Raw genomic sequence first — 20,514 nt, 5'->3', positions numbered from 1 at the left:
CATCACAAGATTAAGGATTTAATTCTCCTGTTTGATCTAGCATCAGGTAGATCCTAACAGTGGAAAGCATTTGCCAGGTATATGCATCTTCCTTCTTTCCTTCCATCCTTCCTTCCTGTTTTTTTTCTTTCTTTCTTCAATTAATATAAAACTTCTTATTGAGGATCTTTCATGTGGCAGGCTCTATGCTATTGGCTGGGATTACAATGATGAATGAAACACACCTCCATTTGGAGAGGTTCACAGTCTGAGTGAGATAGATATACAAAAAGAAAGTTACATAGAGAGGAGACTGTAATTCATAAGTGATTGTGATTTTCCTTTGATTTACAGGGCATAATTTCTTAAGTCTGCCACCAAAATGAGTTTAAAAACCCATCATCAAAATACACCAAAACTAAAGTTCAATACAACTGGGATTTCTTTCATTTTATCAGGACACTGAATCCCATTTACTCTTATTAAACATGACTGGGGCCGATGGGATTCATCCTCTAAGAATCACAGTTATGTGCAAGAAGTAAGACCTTGGGAAGTGGCTCAAAACATACAACATCCTGAGTCGTCTTAGGCCCAGACTGACTTGGACTCCCCTGTATCTGCCCATTTGGGGGCGTCTGATTGTCAGGATGTATAGAAGCTTCCCCCTCATGAATCTGAGATTCTCCTCTTTCCTTATTAAAAATATGGTTACAGTTTTCTCAAAGGGAGCCACATGGTTGAAAAGACACTGATTGATTAAGAACTCCAATCTAGCCATGGCATCTATAAGAAGTTGTGCAGTACTTGCTGAGCACATAGTGGGTCTTGTTCTGACTTCAACCCCCTGATTATCTCAATCCTCCCTGGCTGGATGTTCTTATGGAAGCCTATTTCTGACACATGTCTGGCAGAGGAGCCCAGTCTAACAAGTAATTATTGGTCTGAGAACTGTCTGGTAATGTCACATAAATAGTATCATCAAGGCGATATCCTTAGAAAGAAAAACAGTGAAACCAGCAGTACTTAACACTATTTGCAAAGCAGCCACCAATACCCCAAAACCCCAACGCCCTCACCTGCTTGTTTTTTCTTTATACAGCATAATGTATTGACTCTTCTGCCGAGAAAGTGAACTGCTCCTGCGCAATGCAAGCCCATGAAACAACTCCAGCCATTAGCTGCATCTACAGCTGCCCTCTTGGCATTTCACAGACCTCATTGCTCATTTTTTCCTCCCCTTTCATAATATCTAATTTGCCAATTATGCAGAGCACAGTGATGTCCTTGAGAAAGGAAAAACAAACCCAAGAAACCTTCCTTGAAATTGTTCCTTAAAATATTCAGTTGTAACTTACATTAGTTATTTCCATGAAAAGATAGTCAAAATGAATCCCTTGGGGGTGATTCTAGATGTTATGTGCATTTATTTTTAAAAGGTCCTCAAACCCAAATAAAAATTAAGTGTCATCTGGTGTCACGGTTTGGGTCTAATTTGCATGCACACCTCAGGAAGCCCTGGGGTGTTCTGGCAGGCCCTGGGGCTCCATGAGTAGAGGAATTTCTAGGCCCCATAGTAGGAACTGTGTGCAGAATTTTGGAGTTTATGGTACACACACACACACACACACACACACACACTGCAATCCTGGGAGTGGACAGCTAATGAATACCACCTGCTTGGAATTATGTGACCTGGAAGGAGTAAAGGGAACTGGACTTGAGTCTCCTTTCATGCAGTTTCTGAGGACATGAATTACCAAACTGCAAAGGGGAAACTGCATGAGATAAGAGAAGAAAACTGTTTGGAATTTAGGTTTCTTAGGTACCTAACCTATGGGGGAGGTAACCAGTTTGTTGAGGTTACAAGGTGAACAATTGTAACCAACAGACTTGAGTGCTATCAGTACCATATTATGCAATAAGAGTAAGCATTAAGAGTAGTACTAGCAGTGTCCATGATCCTATAGACTGAGATGTGGAAGCTCAAAATTGTTAAGTCCCCTGCTTTAAAAAAAATCTCACTTATCTTTAATTCCATAGACACATATGCATATTCTACTTACATGTTGTTATGGTTTGGATGTGAGGTATCCCCTGAAAGCTTACATGTGAGACAATGCAGGAAGGTTCAGAGGAGACATGATTGAGTTGTAAGAGTCTTAACCCAATTGGTGAATTAATCCCTGATGGGATCAACTGAAGTGGTGGGGTGTGGCTGGAGGAGGTGGGGATTGGAGTGTAGCTATGGGGTATATATTTTGTATCTGGAGAGTGGAGTCTCTCTCTTCTTCCTGATGATGCAAGCTGCTTCCCTCTGTCACATTCTTCTGCCATGATGTTCAGCCTCACCTCTAGCCCTGAGGAATGGAGCTGGCCTTCTACAGACTAGGACCTCTGAAACCGTGAACCCTCAAATAAACCCTTCCTCCTTTACAGTTGTGCTGCTCGGGTCATTTAGTCACAGCAGTGAAAAAGCTGACTAAAACACATGTCTTCTGACTAGAAAATCCTTCATTCTATAATCTCAGTTTTTCCAGCCTTCCTCAGCCCACCTTTCCCAGACCATTCCTGTCCACTGTGATCACTCCATGCTCTGGGCTTCATCAATGCTCATACTGTACTTAAGTACTACCTTGCATTGTCATTTAAAAAATATATACATGTCTTATCTTCCAAAATAACTCACAAGCCCCTTGAAGGCAACAGAGCCAGGGAAGAGTGCCTTTTATTAGTTTCTTATTTATCCTCCACTGTCCACAGCATAATGTATTGCACATAGTAGATGCTCCATATATACAAACTGAAGAGTTGTGCAAATGAGTCACAAAATTACTATAGATATTTCTACCATCTATGCTCTATATTTAAGAACAACCAGGGCAACTTTAAATTCTTTACTATATATCACTTTTTCTTAGCATGGAGAATGGTCACATCCACTTCATTATCATAAACCAAGATGGCTAATCCCTGTGGACTTTGTTATGAATGACTTGATCCCTCTGAAAATGCAGGTGACATTTAAAACACCTATATGCAAAGTACTGCATGATGTGCTGTGGGGTATACATGTGTATATGAAAACAATTTCTACTTCAAAGAACCATGCAGTATAGAAAGATAAGGAATACTGGCACTTGATTACAAATGAACTTTTTTAGTTTCTTTTGTACAAGAACAAGGGATAGTATAAATAAAGAACTCAAAAGAAATACCAATAGGGAGGGAATCCATCAAAGAAGTCTTGATAAAGCAAGTGTCATTTGATCCTAGTTTTGAATGATGAGTCTGACTGAGGCCAGACTAAGGAAGTTCCCAAAACTCCAGACTGAGTAGCTGTGTGAGGAAAACAACATGTGAGCGCTGATTGAGTTTAATGAATTGAACTGACTGGAAGAGTTTGAGACAAGCACCAAGACCTAGATTGCAAGCCCAGACTTGGAAGGAACACACTGGGATTTGGAAGTTGCAATTGAGGATAAATTTGGCAGGGTATTCGCCCTGAAAACCAAGAGAGTACTAACAAAAGAAGAGAGGTGATAGATTAACTTTTAGCAACAGAAAAGGAAAACCAGTCAAGAGATACATAAGTGTTTGGTATAGCTTATTAAGTACCCCAATAGATGCAACTACACACCAATGACTATACCCTGCATTAACTATACCTCCAAAATAAAAGCTTAACTGATGATGATAAGGGACTGTAAGATGTACCAGGTGGTATTCTAACCATTGAATCAGTCTCTCTGGTCCTCTTGTGTGAATGCATTATTTGAGTTGATACAAATGTAACAGTAGTCCACCTCATGCTGTGAATATACCCTTGCTGTTCTGCCACTGAAGCTTATTTTAAAATGGACATACCTTCTTTTCCTCTTTTTCCTCTCTCCCTGTCTAACCTGGGGAAAACAGGATTACTTATTTTTCCCATCAGAGGCCAAATTATCTGTCTTTTACCACACACCCACCACAGGAACCAAGTAACTCAGACTTCAGGGATGGCTCTAGAAAATCTAAGAAATGACTACCTCCCAAATTAACAAGTGAATCACAACCCCAACCCACAGAGAACACCTTTGAATCACCTCTTTTAAAATGCTCTGTTTCCCCTGATGGACAGAATCACAGCCTCTGGGACAGGAGTCTCTTGTGTTTCTCCTTCACTAGCAAAGCAGTAAATTTTTTTTTCCTTTTTCTCAAAACCATGTTCTTATTATTGGATTGGCACTGGGGAAAAGGACCAAACTTTCAGTAACACAAGCACAAGGTAAGTGGTTTCCTGAGAACCAGGAAAGATCTTCTGACTAAAATAGAGAAGAAAAAAATCCATGTCAGAAAACACCTCCTCTACTATAAAAGAGAGGAAAGAGCTATTGATTTGAATTGATAATTGTTTTACTGGATAGTCAGTCATTCTATCTTTTGAATCATTGATTTTCCTCCGTTGGACCTAGCAGTGACACATTCTGGGTACTCAGCTACTTAATGGGGGAAGTGATGAAGGGATAGAGAGATCCTCGAGTATAGAAAGATTCTAACTAAGTCTGCTGTAAGTAGGGGGGTTTTATGGGTTACTAATCAGTGGCCCAATGTCCTGTAGGCACTAGAGCCTATCCAAAAGTTAAGACTATTGCTATTGTTTGGATCTTAAATATTCCCCAAAGGTCCATATGCTGAAGACTTGATCATCAGTCTATTGGGAGGTGGTGGAACCTTTAGTTGGTGGGGCCTAGTAGAAGGAAGTTAGGTCATTGGGACTTAATCTTAAAGGAGATATTGGGATCCCAGTCTCTTTCTCTTTCATTTGCCCCCTGCCTGTCATGAGGTGAATAGGCCTCCTCCACCATGCACTTCTGCCATGATGTATTGTGCTGCCACTGGCCCAAAGAGATGGGGTTAAGGACCATGAACTAAATCCTCTGAAAACATCAGCCAAAATAAACCTTTTCTCCTCCAAGTTGTTTATCTTAGGTATTTTGTTACAGGCACAGAAAGCTGATTAGTACAACAATGTTTCTCACAATACCTTCCCTAGACTTCTTGTGTAGAATTTTTTAAATGCAGATTTCTGAATCTTATTCTATTAAATCAGATTATCTGTGGGTAGAGCTCTGGAATCTGTTCTTCATGTGATTCCTAGATTCATTAAATCTAAGAACTTCAAGTTTAAGATCTATCATAGGACAACCAGAATTTCTAACCAATGGTCCTCAAATATCATCATGCATCAGAATTCCCTGGGAGGTTTGTTAGAACAGATTTCTAGGTCCTAGTCCCAGATGTTCTGATTTAGTGAAACAAGAATTTGCATTTCTCATAAGTACTCACACTACTGCTCTGGAGACCACACTTTGAGGATCACTCAGTGATGGCAAGGCTCAATAGTTTGCTGTAAGTGGTTCCAGGTGATCTGCTTGATTTAGAGCAAGACAGAAAGAACATGGATGTATGGAAGCAAGGCAAAATCTTTTGTTGAGAAAATATGGCTAGGTACCAGACAAGATGGGCAGGTGTTAACTAAGCAAGCTGGTTCCAGGCCAGGACTGTAGGACTGAAGAAATCTTAGTGCATTAGAAAACCAAGGCAAGAACTTCTGTAGACCTGGTCTTCTGGGGTCAGAGAGCAAGTAGAAACAGTACCATGTCAGGCAAGGCTATCAGCTAAGAGAGGGCAAAGGGGCAGCTTACCAGAAATGGGAGAAAAACTCCAAAATAAAAAAAAGCAATAAGCAACAATGATAAGCTAGAACATTCAAACACTGTGGATGTCAAACATTAGAACATGAGCAATCAGAAAGTAGGAAAGAGATGAAGCAACAAGATAATGTGCAAAAGAGGAGCTATGAAGTTCAGATAGGCAGTGCAGTGTCTAGCTACAGCAAAGTCCAAGGGCAGAGGTCAATGTGCATTTTCTACATTTTTCCCAAGTCTCCGTACAATATGGTTGAGTTTAGCAACTAACATAGCATGAGTCAAAGGGAATGAGAACAGCTGAGGGAGCACATTTTTTTCCCAACAGGCTGAAGGATAATTAAATATGCAGCTTATTTCCCAAGCATTGGCTTGACAATAGCAACACCAAGAATGAACATCAAAGCCTCTCAATGCCCACAAAGCAGAGTGGAGGCCCAGAGACAAAGAAAGAAAAACATTGAGGAGGGGAATTTTTTCTGCCCACCAGGAGTTCCCTAGTTATGCCTAACCCAAGTGTTTGAGTTGTGCTTCCTTATTGTTTTATCTAATTACACAAGTAACATATAAATATGTTCTTGTAAACAATTCAAACAATAAAAAAAATCTACCTAGAAAAAATACTCTAAGTGCCTTTTTACCTGCTCATCCTCAATTGGTTTTCTATTTATTTAGATGCACATGTTGATATTCATGTTTTTCTGTTTTGTTGTTTTCCCTAACCAAATTAGAATCATGCTATGTATATACGCAACTTGTGTTTTCTCTCTCTTTGTTTGTGTGCTGTTTTTGCATTTTTAACATGACTGTACATCTTGGATATATTTCTATATTAGAACATACAGATTCTATAGCTGACTAGCATTCTATAATAAGAGTGGTGTCTTTATTTAAACTTTCTCTTATTACTGGAAATTTAATTCCTTTCTAGTTCTTCTTTATTAACAAAGAAATGCTATGCAGGTTGAATGTCCCTTATTCAAAATACACGGGACCAAAAGTGTTTTGGATTTTAGGTTTTTTCAGATTTTGGAATATTTGCATACACATAATGAGATACCTTGGGGATGGAACCAAATCTAAACTAAAAATTCATATATTTTTTCTAATGCCTTATCCACATAGCCTGATGATAATTTTATATAATATTTTAGTGTGCTTGTATTTTGACTATGACCTATCACATAAGGTTACCTGTGGAATTTTCACTTGTGGCATCATGTTAGTGTTCAAAAGGTCTCACATTTTGGAGCATTTCAGGTTTCATATTTTCAGACTAGAGATATTCAACCTGCACTGATTATCTTTGAACACTGGTAGAACTGTCAGTATTGAAAGGATTTTAAAATAGAATTGCTGAGCCTAAAGGCATGTACATGTGCTAAGTTTCTGTTTGTCCCTGCAGATCCACTGTCTATCCTACAGCATCCTGTTCCCTGCCTGAGGAGACTGACTCATGTGAACTGGAACCTTAGGCTCTCTTGCCTCTGGCTTCTGTTTAGAGGCAGGGAGAAGAGACTGGAAGACAAGAATGTAGTTTGGGATATTTGTTTCTCCAAGGATCCTCCCTGACAGCATAGTAAGTTGGTTGCATCATTTTGTCAAAAGCCACAGCTCCTAGTGGGTGGCTCCTTTCATATAACTGCAAGTTCTATTAAGTCCTAGGGTAGTAATGGCTTCTTTCTCTGACCAGTCTCTGCTACTGTATCACCTCTTGTTGCTTTTCCTAAGCCCTTGATTGCATGCCCCTAATTACCCAGTTTGAAAGTGACATCTGTTTTGTGTAAAGACCCTAACTAATGCCACACATTTTGAATGTTGATACATATTCAAAATTATCTACTAAAAGAATGTAGGCATTTGTCCAACTACCAACAGTGTGAGGGTGCCCAGTTAACCACTCTGTGTACATATCTAAAAGGCACTACAATGTAAGCAAGAACTTAACAACTGCTTTGAAAGTCAATGATGAACACACTATGGTTAATTCATCATGACAGGTAAAAATGGTTAAAAGAATAATTCTTGAGCTTACCAAGGATTTTCAGGAAAGCTCTCTAAGCTTTTGTCCTCAACTGAAGATTCCTTGTTTAAAGTCCAGTGAACCATTCCTATGACTATTGGCAGAACTATTACTTAGACAAAAGGAGCATCTCTTGTGATATCACTTGCCAGTTTCATGGGTTGCCTTAATCACAAATTCCATAGGTTCTGAATAAACAACATATCCAGCAGACTATTCTTCAGAGACTTCTGGAAATAGAGCAGATTATGATGGACCCACAAACTGTCAGATGTCAAAATGGTATTTGTCAATCTCTCCAATCATGCTTCTCATTCCTACCTGACATCTTCAACTTCTCCTAGTGCTTTGTCACACAAGAAATAAATGATGAATCTTCATAGCTGGGCATACATATTAGACTACAAAGGTTAAAACAAAATTTAGGAGGAGACATTCTCCCAAATGTCCTTGGAATTCCTAAGGCATTTTTCTCAGCTATGGTAGAGGAATGAAAGGCCCTGAGAAAGTTTCTAAGGGTCCCTGTTGGGAAGCCATTTCATCTGGTACCTTTATAGTCAAGGCTTTTCACTTTACCCCTCATTAAGGTAGAATTTTTTCTTGTTCTCTAACTGGAGTCTGAAGTCCAGAGTCTGCTCATCTTCCACTCCCTGTTCAGCTTGCATAATTCTGATTTTTCTTCATTATATCCCCATTGTCAGAACATGATAATCTTTTTCTACAGTCTATTATAATTGCCTGGCATCTATTCATATGCATGTGTTAAGATTACATGAAGAATTTTTTCAACCAGTCCTACTGTAAGAAAAGAATCTTCATTTATAAAGATGCTTAATTGGGGCATTGCCTTATACACTTTTTCCTGGGTTTGAAAGGCTAAGAGAGGAAGGCAGTGTCTAGCCTTCAGTTTCCAACAGAAAAACATTGTTACTTAACTGTTAAAATAGCTGCTTCAGCTCCACACCTCCTATGTGGTGGGAACAGTGATGGATCAGGCAGTGAGGTTTGTTTACTTAAGGTAAAATGGCAGATCTTATCGCAATAATGCAATGGCCTGAGTTTCATTTACAAAAGATGACACTATTGACCTACCTCAAAGAGCACATGTGCCTTGAATTGTTTTTTTCCCATTTTGGATTGAAACATACACAGCCTCTTATTCATATTTCTGTGTGTTCAAAAGCTAGCAAGATGGACACTTGGGACCACAGAGGCCATATACAAATTCCACTTGGTTAGAACTTTGAAGCTTACAAGTGCCATCCTACACTACTCTCATAATAATTATTAACATTTATCTATTATAGCACTGTACTAGGAATAATGCTATGAATTTTATGAGTATTGACCTCTTCAACTCTCACATAAATCTAAGTGGTCAGTACTATTTTTATCCATATTTTAGTGAGGTACAATAGAGATGTTAGTGATTTGCCCAAGGTCACACAGCTAATAGCATGGCTGATATTAAAATACAACTGTCTTAGGTCAGGTTCGCCAGAAACATGCCCTCAAATGAGATTCAGGTGAATATTACTTATTAAGCACATGGTACCAGGAGAGAAGGGGAAGCAGTGAGTAGCAGTTGCCTATTGCTACATTAAAAGTACCTCAGAACTTGGTAACTTAACAACAAGGAGCTGGGGATATAGTTCAGTGGTGAGTGCTTACCTGGTATGTATGAAGACCTGGGTTCAACACCCAGCTCTGCAAAAATTTTACACCCACAAACACACACACACACACACCAGTTTACCTGGGTGGTTCTGGTTTAGGGTCTTTTATGAGGTTGTAGTCACAATATCACTCAGGGATGCAGTCATTTGATGTTTTTATCTTTAATATTTTTAAGTTGTTGATGGATATTTATTTAGTTTCTTTCTTTATTTATTTATATGCAGTGCTGAGAATCCAACCTAGTGCCTTTCACATGCTAGGCAAGTGCTCTACCACTGAGCTACAATGCCAGCCCCTCATCTGAAGTCTTGACTGGGGCTGGAAGATCAATTTCCAAGTTGACTCTCTTGCATGAATAGAAAGTTTATCCTGGATACTGGTGAGAGGGCTCAGTTCCTTTCCACATAGACCTCTTCATAGAACTCCTTGAATGTCTGCCCCATACGGCAAATGACTTCTTCCTGCAGAAAAAACAACACAAGAGAATGTGAAGTGGAAGCCATGATAAATTTTATGATCTATCCGTGGAAGTCAAACACTATTGTTTCCAAAATTCACAAGGTTAACCTTATACAATGTGGAACAGGACTACATAAGGGTATGAAAATCTGGAGCTGATATGATTTAGATACAAGGTGTTCCCCCAAAGTTCCTGTGCTAATGCAGAAATGTTCAGTGATGAAATGATTTGATTACGAGAGCTACAACATAATCAATGGATTTATCCACTTGATGGTTTAATAATTTGAAAGGACTACTGTATTTTGGTGACTGTAGGCAAATGGGGTATGGTTAGAGAAAGTAGATCACTGGGAGCATGCCCTTGGGGAGTGTATCTTGTCTCTGCTTCCAACTACCATGAGCTCAGTAGCTTTCCTCTGCTATGCTCTTCTGCCATGAGCCACTGCTGTTTAAGTCAGCTTTGCATCACTGTGACAAAACGACATAACTTAAGGGAGGAAACGTTATTTGGGCTCATGATTTCAGAGGTTCAGGTCATGGTTGGCTGACTACATAACTCTGGGCCTGAGGTGAGGCAGAATATCATGATGTAAAGGCATTTCAGAAGAAAGCAGCTCGTAACCCAGAAGCAGAGAGAAAGCTCTACACACAGGGGGAAAATATAAACCCCAAAGGTATTTCCCCAGTGACTTATTCCCTCCAATCATACTCTACCTTCCTAGACATAGTTAATCCATAGCAATGGATTAATCCACTGATTAGGTTAGACCTCTCATAAACTAATATTCTTGCATTAGCTCATACATGAGCATTTTGGGGTCACCTCATGTATAAACCATAACATCCATCTCAGGCCCAGAGCAGTGGAACTGGCCATCCATGGACTGAATCTCTGAAACCATGAGTCCAATAACGTTTCCTCCTCTAAGTTGTTCTTGTCAGGTCTTTTGGTCACAGTGACAGAAAGCTGACTAACATAAGAGACAAGGATTATTGGCAGTCATTTCAGACCCTAGCTTCCACTCAGGACAAGAAGGAAAAGCCAAGAAAGGATAAGATTTCAGCCTCAACCTGATCTTACCATGACTCTGGAATATTAAAAACAGAGCTTGTTCCATTCTAGGAAAAGAGATTTGGATTTTCATAGTGCCATATGAGAAAGGTATTCATATAGTATGGGAACTTCCAGGAATCTCTGGCTTTCTATACAAAGGAAACAGTTCCAAAATCATAAAGATAGTACTAGAAAGAAGGTCACAATGTTACCTATTTAAATCACACAGAAGCTAAGAGATGGTGTCAGGGAATCAGTAAATGGAATAGAGAGAATCTATGTGGGGCTCTTAACAAAGTCCTTCTACTGCAAGTATCTTACTACAGAATTCTTATCCTTAAAGACTTTCTTGCAAAATTGGGATTTTTTACTTTGTCAGCATCCACTGATATACAATGGCCAAGAAAAATGCACCTCTCTAGAGAGAAATTTGACATTCTTAAAGTCCCAGTTGATAGAATGTGATAGCCAAAATCCTCTTTCCCTTTCTATCTAGGATTTTTTAAAAGTTATACATATATAAGTAGGTGCATATATATGTGTATGTGCATATACACACATACATATTATTTTATAGTCTCAGTTAAATAGTTCAATAGAAAAAGTTTGCTTTTGGCAAACTTTGCTCTTTTTTCTCTCTTCTTTGGGTTCCTTATCCTGACTTCTCACCAATTATTCATTGTGTTCACATGTAGCTCTGAGCCAACTTCCAACTAATCCAATCCTATTACTTTCCAGGCAAAATAATGTTCTAATATACTATGCTTCCCAAGGACTTTGAAAATAGGGACTCTTGAATATATATATATATATATATATATATATATATATATATATATATGCTGTAACTATTCTAGAAATTAGTTGGATTCTCATATCTGTTGGTGTTAGAAAAATTTAGTCCTAGCAAGTCCCAGCCTGAGCTGAATCTGATTGATAAGAGATCCGTGAAAAGTCAGTACACACACACACACACATACACACACTCCAAGGAGGTCAAGGAATAAAGCTAAGTAATCCAAAAAATTTAAGGAACCCAGCATTCTCACCCTCAAACTGCATAGAATCAAACATACAACTCTCCAAAATTAGACTTCTTTTTCCTTTACATCTTTTTGCATTGTCTTCCTTAGTGGTGGTGGAAGAGACATAAGAACAACTCATACTTAATAGCATTTCTGAAGGGAAATTTTGATTCATTAGGATCAAGGCACTAGGGTTGGGATGTAGCTCAGTGGTAGAGTGCATGCCTACCATGTACATAAACTCTGGGTTCTAATACCCAACACCAACAAAAAGAAAAAAAAAGGTTGCTCGTTCATCTACACAGTTCAAAAAGTTTTTGACTTTGGTATTGTACATACTTTTGTGCTTATTTCAACAGTTGAACTTTCATTCTCTTATGCCCACAGTACCTTGTTATATTTGTTAAGCTGTTTTAATATAGTTCAAGGCATGCCTACAGCACTCTTGCAATAATACTGCCAAGTTGTCTCCAGATTTGCTCTGAAATCAATTGAATTCAAATTGAAACAGTAATTAATGCTAAAGTTCTTTCCTGTTTTCAGCAAGCTGGCGTCTGTTTCCATGGAAACAGGTCATTGCTGCAACCTTCAGTAACAACCTCAAAGATTGCTTATCAATTTTGGTGAGCTCAGACTGGGATTTGCTAGCGGACTAAATTCCGCTAATATCAACGATAACAGAGTCCATCTAATTTCTGTAATTAAGGATGTTTCTCTACAATAAGACACAAAATGAAAAACTGAGGACTAGCTATATGAGGTAAAAAGTATTAACTAATGACTTCTGACCCCGACATTTAGCTTCAGCATCTGTCTATAGATAATTGACTAGTGCCTCCTTCCATGATTTTGTTTTAAGTTGATCTGTATGACAAAAGTTACCTATTAAAATTTTCATCAATCAGGATGGTAGGATTTTTCCAGAACAATTATAATTTTAAAAGTCTTATCTAATCTTCAGTAATCAAACATCTCTAGTATGTTTCATTTTCCACATTTATCATTCAAGTAAACAGGTGCGTTTAAATCAACAAATATTTACCGAGGGATCTAAATTCTAGGCTACAAATTTTCAAATGGGATAAGAATTCCCTGATAGTTTTGTTTAAAATGCAGAGTCTAGGTCTTGCCCCTAAGATTCTGCTTCAGTGCATCTAGGATAGGAACCAACCTTCTCAATTTTAACAGCTGGTGTTCCCCTCTCTGGAGGTAATTGTGATCTCAGTGACCTTCAAACCACAATTTGAAAACTACTAACTTAAGCACTTTTTCTAGGAGCTGAGGATGCAAAAATAAAGAAGTTAATATGCCTTCAAAAAGGTAACAGTCTGGTACATGGGGAAAATATACCAAAAATACATTACAACACACAGTCCTAAAATGCCCAGTACTTCAGAGACAACTGAGCCCCCACAGTGAAAGGAAACACCATGGCTCCTTCTATCACTCTATTCAAAGTTCTGTTAACAAATTTGTTAGTATACAGATGCTTCCCCTCTTCATGATGGTTTGATTTAATTTTTCTACTACACAATGTTGCAGAAGTAATACCCTTTGAGTATAAATTTTAAATTTTGAATGTAAATCTTCTCCAGGGATAATGATATGTGATATGATTCTGGCTCACATTGCTAGGTGGCAACAGTGACCACAGCTCCCAATCAGTTACACCATCGTGAAGGGAAATAACTGACACTCTACACTGGGCCATGGTGCTAAGCTAGGGCAGGTGGTAGGTTAGTTGTAATATGTGCATTTTTCATTTACTATGTTTTCAATTTTTGATGAAAGGGACATCACCTCATCATGAACCAAGGAGCATCTGTGTAAAGTTTGAAAGTAATATAAACAAGGAGAATAATTGAGAGATATGTTCCTGTGACGTAGGGATCATCATTAGCCTCAGATAAAGTGAGAAGAGAAAGGAGATTTTGTGCGTGTGTGTGGTATGAAGAACTGAACCCAGGACTGCTCTACCACTGAGTTACATTACAAGCCCCTTTTTTTTATATATTTTAGACAGGATCTCACTAAGTTGCTGAGACTGCCCTTGAATTTGCAATAATCCTGCCTCAGCCTCTGGAGTAGCTAGAATTACAGCATGTGCCACTGTGCCCAATGAGAAAGGAGATCTTAAAAGGAGGCAATGAAAGGCTAAAATAGACCCTGTATTCAAGGGAGGGAGAGAAAAATCCCAAGATAAAAGACAAGGAAAAGGGAAGGAAAGAACACAGATAATATGCAAGAGTTGATGTGTTGGGGGTAAAGAAACTTGAATGCATCAGTATAAAGTGCATTAGCTAATCTTACTCCCATCTGCCTCTATATATTGGGCTTTACCAAATGTTGGTATATTAGGTAAAGATCCTCAAAAGTGGACCATAAGGTGAGGATTCATATGCAGTGCTTCATTAAGGAAATTTTCCCAGGAGAAACCAGCACAAGAATGGGAGGAGGAGGTTGGGAAAGAAGAAGAAACCAAGCAAAGGAACAATTTCAGGCAAAATCCTATTGAGGATAGCTTTAACCTTATCCTGCAAAGAAACTGCATAGTGTAAAGTACATCTCAGAGTTGTCGCCAAAAGCAAGTGAGCTGAGCATTTGTGTTCCCATAGACATTAATTGTTGGTTGAGGGCAGCATGGGCTAACAAGTGCACATGAGCTCCCAGCCATGCAGCCCAAGGGCAGGCCTCCAAAGAAGATTGCCAGGTGTTTGGTTTTCAAAATTTAAAACATATCAAAGAATGGGAACCTGAAAAGGATAAAAGTGATCTGGGAGCATTTCAGTATCAAATGCTACAGATATGAAAATGCTTGGAGCAGATTGTAATAAACACAATAAACTACATTCTGAAATTTGAGGATTGCTCATTGTATCAGTACTTTATGACTGATGACTGTGAGAGGGCAGTCACTACAAGTGGAAATTAATAGCAAATATCTTACCATGTACAGAAAAACCCAAAAAAAGAGGATATTATCTACTTAAACAGGCAGTGGAGTGGACTGGAGTGACCAAGGGAGGCTTTCTGCAAAGGGTATGGTCAAAGCTGGGATTTCAAGAGTAAAAAGGAAACTTCGGGACAAAATGTGGAAGCAAGCTCATATTGTAAGGCACTCCATCTGCTCTAATATATTGCACAATTGATAAACTGTAACAGCTCAAAATAGCCCTATACAGCCTTACAAACAAAATACATATCTTTATAGATCAGAAATTGAACAGAAATATACAGTGGTGAATAGTACTAAGGCCTCAGGCCTAATAGGCTTGCTGGACTCTGAGACTAGAAACAGACAATGATGATTGACAGTTCACATTCTATAAAGTAAAAGGACTAAAATTACTCCATGTGAAATAAAGAAATAGAGCCAGGCTCATCAATTAAAACAAAGGGCTGGGAAATACCTTCCTGACTTCTGAAAGAGGCTGAAAAACACAGCTGTGCCTGAAATTAATGAGAGAGAGGAGGCTTACTTAGCCTGGAAACCAGGAAGTAGTCCAAGCTGACAGCCAGCCTGGAGACTGTATTTGTCACATCACCAACATCACCAGGGAAAAGCCCTGAGCTGATTCTGAATCAGGAGTCTGGGGCCCAGGTGGAAGGAAGGAGTAAGGAAATAAGAAAAGAGGACAAAGTGCTGAAAAATATGTCTGCAAACCAAATTTAGATAATGTGCAAATCCAATTTATGCTAAGGAAGCCAACAAACGTTTTGGTTTTTGTTTGAAATCAAAACAAATTCAATACAACAGAAATTAATAAACTAGAACAGACTGATCATAATACTAAATAAGGATGTTCTGGATATCCAAAGGGATCAACAAAATAAAAATTTACATTTTGAAAAGAATATGAGCTTATAAATGGAAAAGCAGAATGAAATAAGATTAAGTGAGTATGGAAAGGAAAAGTACAGAGAAGAGTCTGAGGGTACAGGGGATGTTTTTGACGAATAGTTGTAGCTCCAAAGATCCAAGACCCATTGGAAGGAATTTGGTCATTGGGAAGCATTGGGAAGTTTGGTTTAGGGAGTCTATGTAGACATACGAGAGGGGAGAATAACCTCCAAGTTAAAGTTGAAGGAAGAGAAGAAACCTCAAATCGAAAGTGCTTTCTAAGAAACATGTCGGGTAAATAAATGTAAGCCAATAAACAAGTACATAATAGAAGCACTGAAAAATAAGAAAGAACAAGTGCTAGGAAAGAACTATCAGACTAAAAAGGAAAGAATGCCTACTAAAGAATAATACACTGACAGAAGAATTCACATGCACAATAAATGCCAGAAATCAGTGGAAGACCATATCTTCACATGTGTGGAAAAAATTTACTATAAACCTAGAAACTTATACCCAGATAGTTAAGGTAGAAGAAGAGAATAAAACATTTTAGATATACAAAGATTAAGAAGTTTCCATATTAAAAGAAATACAGAAGGGTATTCATTGGGCAGAAAAAAAGTAAATGCTGCAAGAAACAGTAAGTTAAAAGAAATAGCAATGAAACACAAAAGTAGAATTTGTTATTTTCTTTAAAGGTTATTTTTCTTGCAAATGGTAAATCTAAATCTCTAGATGACAATGATAAGATGAGTGTTATTTTCTGGGTAGTAAAAGCAGGATAAAGTTTTTGTTATGTTTGGGAAAAAACGAAATTAGTAAATGATTTCCGACAGTGTGAAAAAATGAAGTAATTAAGCTTGTATGTCAAAATGTTAAAGAAACTAGAAAAAACACAGATGCAATAATTTAGATTGTCAAAATAACCAGCGGAAAATGAGAAATATGGACAAAATGTATTAATCCATGTATTAACTTCATTTTTACAGCAAAGATAAAGATAGAGTGAAAGTTAAAAAACAACCACTTCTATATTTCATATAAGAGAAACATGTAAAACAGAAATGTAAAGGAAGTTTAAAAATAAAGAGATGGGGGGAAACTATACCAGAAATGTATTAAGCAAAAGAAAACTGTTATAGACACATTAGTAAAACAGGTTTCAACAACAACAACAAAAAATTGTTAAGGATAAATAGGAACACTACATTAAAGAATCGGTACAGAAATATAACCAAGCAGTATCATTAATTGTGGACATAAATGCCTGAATCATATATTCTCAAAACACGTAGAGCAAAACCTATTACAAGGAACAAATGATAAGTCCTTTATTAAGTGAACATTGAACATAACTCTATCACAAATTGATAGATCAAGCAGATAAAAGTAAGCATATAAAAAGTGTTAGACTTTAACAGTGCAGTTTATATACATATACAAAGAGAGACAGAGAAACAGAGTGAAAGCAAAAGAGACTATCATTCATTTGTAATTATGAATTAAATTGCAAAAATTGACCAAACACTATGGCACAAAAGAAATCTCAAAAAATATTAGGAATTGGTATCTCCTTTTGGGGGGGTGTGTGCCAGGGACTGAACTCAGAGGCACTTGACCACTGAGTCACATCCCCAGCCTTGTTTTGTATTTTATTTGGACACAGGGTCTCACTGAGTTGCTTAGTGCCTTGCTTTTGCTGAGGCTGACTTTGAACTCTCGATTCTCCTGCCTCAGCCTCCCTAGCTGCTGGGAGGAATTGGTATCTTACTATTCCCATGATGCAATTAAATTCAAAAATAACAAAGAAAAATCTTAAAAAACAAAAGTTGTACTATTCCTGTACATGGCTTTACAGTTTCTCCTAAAACACTAAGAACTGACTTTGTCCAGAATTCTTTTGAAATGATTTCCCTCAAAGTTAGACCCAGGTCCCACCAGAATTTAAGAGTTTTCCTTTTAGGATGCTTGCAGAGATATTTGCTTTCTGAGGTTATGAGCAGTGTATTAGTGCTTCTGTGCACTGATAGTCACTATGGTTGCCAGAAAGATTTGATTGTTTGACATTATTGTGAGAAAAAAGTGTTATATTTTATTACTGTCCCAGTTAAACCAGTAGGAATATTAAGGCAAACAGAAGTATTCTATCTATGGCCACAGAGAATGTCTAATAGATAAAATCTAATTCACATCATTTTCAGTTATATTATATTAGATGCACCTGTGAGCCATATATAATAAAATGACTGATATTTTCAGGGTTAAAAAATAAAATAAAATTGCAGAATTTTAAAGTGGTAGAATTTTTTAAAAATCGAGGACTAAGAATTTAAGGCAGAAGAGAAATCACAGAAGAAACTAAAATGCTTACAAGTGAATTTCAAGAAAAGAACATATGAAAATTTGGGAAATAGAGTGAAAATGGTGGAGAAAATCAGTAGTTTAAATTAATTATTTCATATATTAAATGAATTTAAATTAAGCATTCAATCAAGAAATTAGAAAAGCACATAATTAAGCTTAAAAAGTATGGTGAAAAAATAATGAAAAAACAAATATATTGAAATAGAAAAATTGAGCAGACCACATAATTGATTTAAAAACCAGTAAGAGATATTTGTCAAAAAACTGTAAAAGGAAAGGAGAAAATGCACTTCAAATAATATGTAAAATTATATATATATATAATACATATATATATAAAACTATCAGCACATACATTACAAAATAAGAAAATTCAGTGATCACTCTATTCATGTCAGAATAAAAATAGGAACAGAACTTTGTTATGTCAGCCCTGCCAAAATAATCCAGGATGCAATGCAACTAAATCAATATATATGTGCATATATACTCAGAGATATGAGCAAACATCACCACAGTCAATTTTAGAACATTTCATCATCTCCAAAAGAAATTCTGTGCCCTTTGGCTATCATCTCCATAGCTCCCCAATACCACCAAGTCCTAAGCAACCACTAATCTCCTTTTTGTTTCTATGGAGTTAACTATTCTGGCATTTTGTAAAAAACGAAAAATGAAATCATGCAATATGTGACCTTTTGTTTTTAGGTTCACCTATGATGTTTCTAACATTCAGTAATGTTGTAGTGGGTATCAGTACTTGCTTATTTTAATGGCTGAGTATGTTATACATTGTATGGATCTAACATATTGTGTTTATCCATTCATCTAAGCAATGAACATGTGAACTAGTTTCAATTTCAGGTATTATGAGTAATTCTTCTATAAACATCCTTGTAAGTTTTGTGGTGGACATATATTTTTCTTGGTTATATACCTAGAAGTATAATGGTAGAACATACTGTAATTTTATGTTACCCACTTAAGAAATAGACCATTTTCCAAAGCAACCATTTACATTTTTAATAAGGATGTATATGAGTTCTGATTTCTCTATGTCCTCCTCACCAATACCTGTTATCATCCAAGTTTTTAAATGATTATGAACCATCCTACTGGTAGAAAGTGGTATCTAATTATGGATTTGATTTACGTTTCCCTGATAACTAAGAGTGTCAAACATCTTTACATGTGTTTATTGATCATTTTTATGTCTTTGAAGAAATGTCTATTCAGATCCTTGGCCCACTTTTTCAGTTATTTTGTTATTGAGTTATAAAAGTTCTTTATATATTCTAGTCCCTTATGAAATAATCAATTTTCAAATAGTTTCTCCCATACTGTGATTTTTCATTTCATTTCTTCATAGTGTCTTGTGAAACATAGAAGATTTTGATTTTGATGAAGTACAAGTTACATATTTTTCCTTTTGTTGCTTGTAGTTTGGGGTATCATATTGTAGGGGTAAACACCAGTCAGCACCTAGGAAGTCTTGTTGATCCTAGCAGTGCAATAGGACTCTGAAGAATGTGCTAATGAAGGTAAGGAGAAGGGAAAATGGGCAAAGTGGTTACTTCCCTTGTCTGGGAGACAAAGGAAGCAGAGTAACTTTGTAAAATTAAAGAACATACTCATAAAACATCTGAAGAAATCTATCTGCACAATGGACATGCAACCTAGTCTATATATTCCCTCTGTTTGTAGGCATGGTGTGGCCACTGACAGGGAGCATAAGAATGATAAAATGTCCAAAAGCTCTCCATTGAATCCTCCAAGTTCTTTCATTGGGGCTTTCATAGCTATTACATAACATGTATCTTAAGAATCTGTTGTTAAATCTGAAGTCATTCAGATTTACCTCTAAGTTTTCTCCTAAGAGTTTGCACTTAGGTCTTTGATCCAATTTGGGTTCACTATTATTATACATGGTATGAAGTAAGGATTTAATTTTAATCATTTGCTTTTGGTTATCCAGTTGTCCTAGAATCATTTGTTGAAAAAAACTATTCTGTCCCCATTGATTGTTCTAAGCATCCTTTTCAAAGATCAATTGACCATACATGTATGAGTTTATTTGTGAACTCTCCATTCTATACTAGTGACCTACATATCTATCCTTGTACCCCTACCATATTGTCTCAATGACCCTTTGTTGTAAGTCTGAAATCAGAAACTGTGAGTCCTCTTTATTTGTTCTTTTTCTTGTTTTAGCTCTTCTGCATCTGAGGCTCTTTTAATATTTCCTCATTCTTTTCCCTATCTGTTCTGATTGCATAATCTCCATTGACATATATTCAAGTTCATTACTTCTGCCAGTTCAAATTTACTGTTGATCTCCATAGAGTAGTTTTCATCTTAGTTACTATATTTTCAACACCAGCATTTCTCTTTGG

Source organism: Sciurus carolinensis, chromosome X (genome assembly GCF_902686445.1).
Source record: "Sciurus carolinensis chromosome X, mSciCar1.2, whole genome shotgun sequence".
NCBI classification, from domain to species: Eukaryota; Metazoa; Chordata; class Mammalia; order Rodentia; family Sciuridae; genus Sciurus; species Sciurus carolinensis.
The sequence above is the reverse complement of the archived record's forward strand: the minus strand, read 5'-3'. Positions refer to the sequence as shown.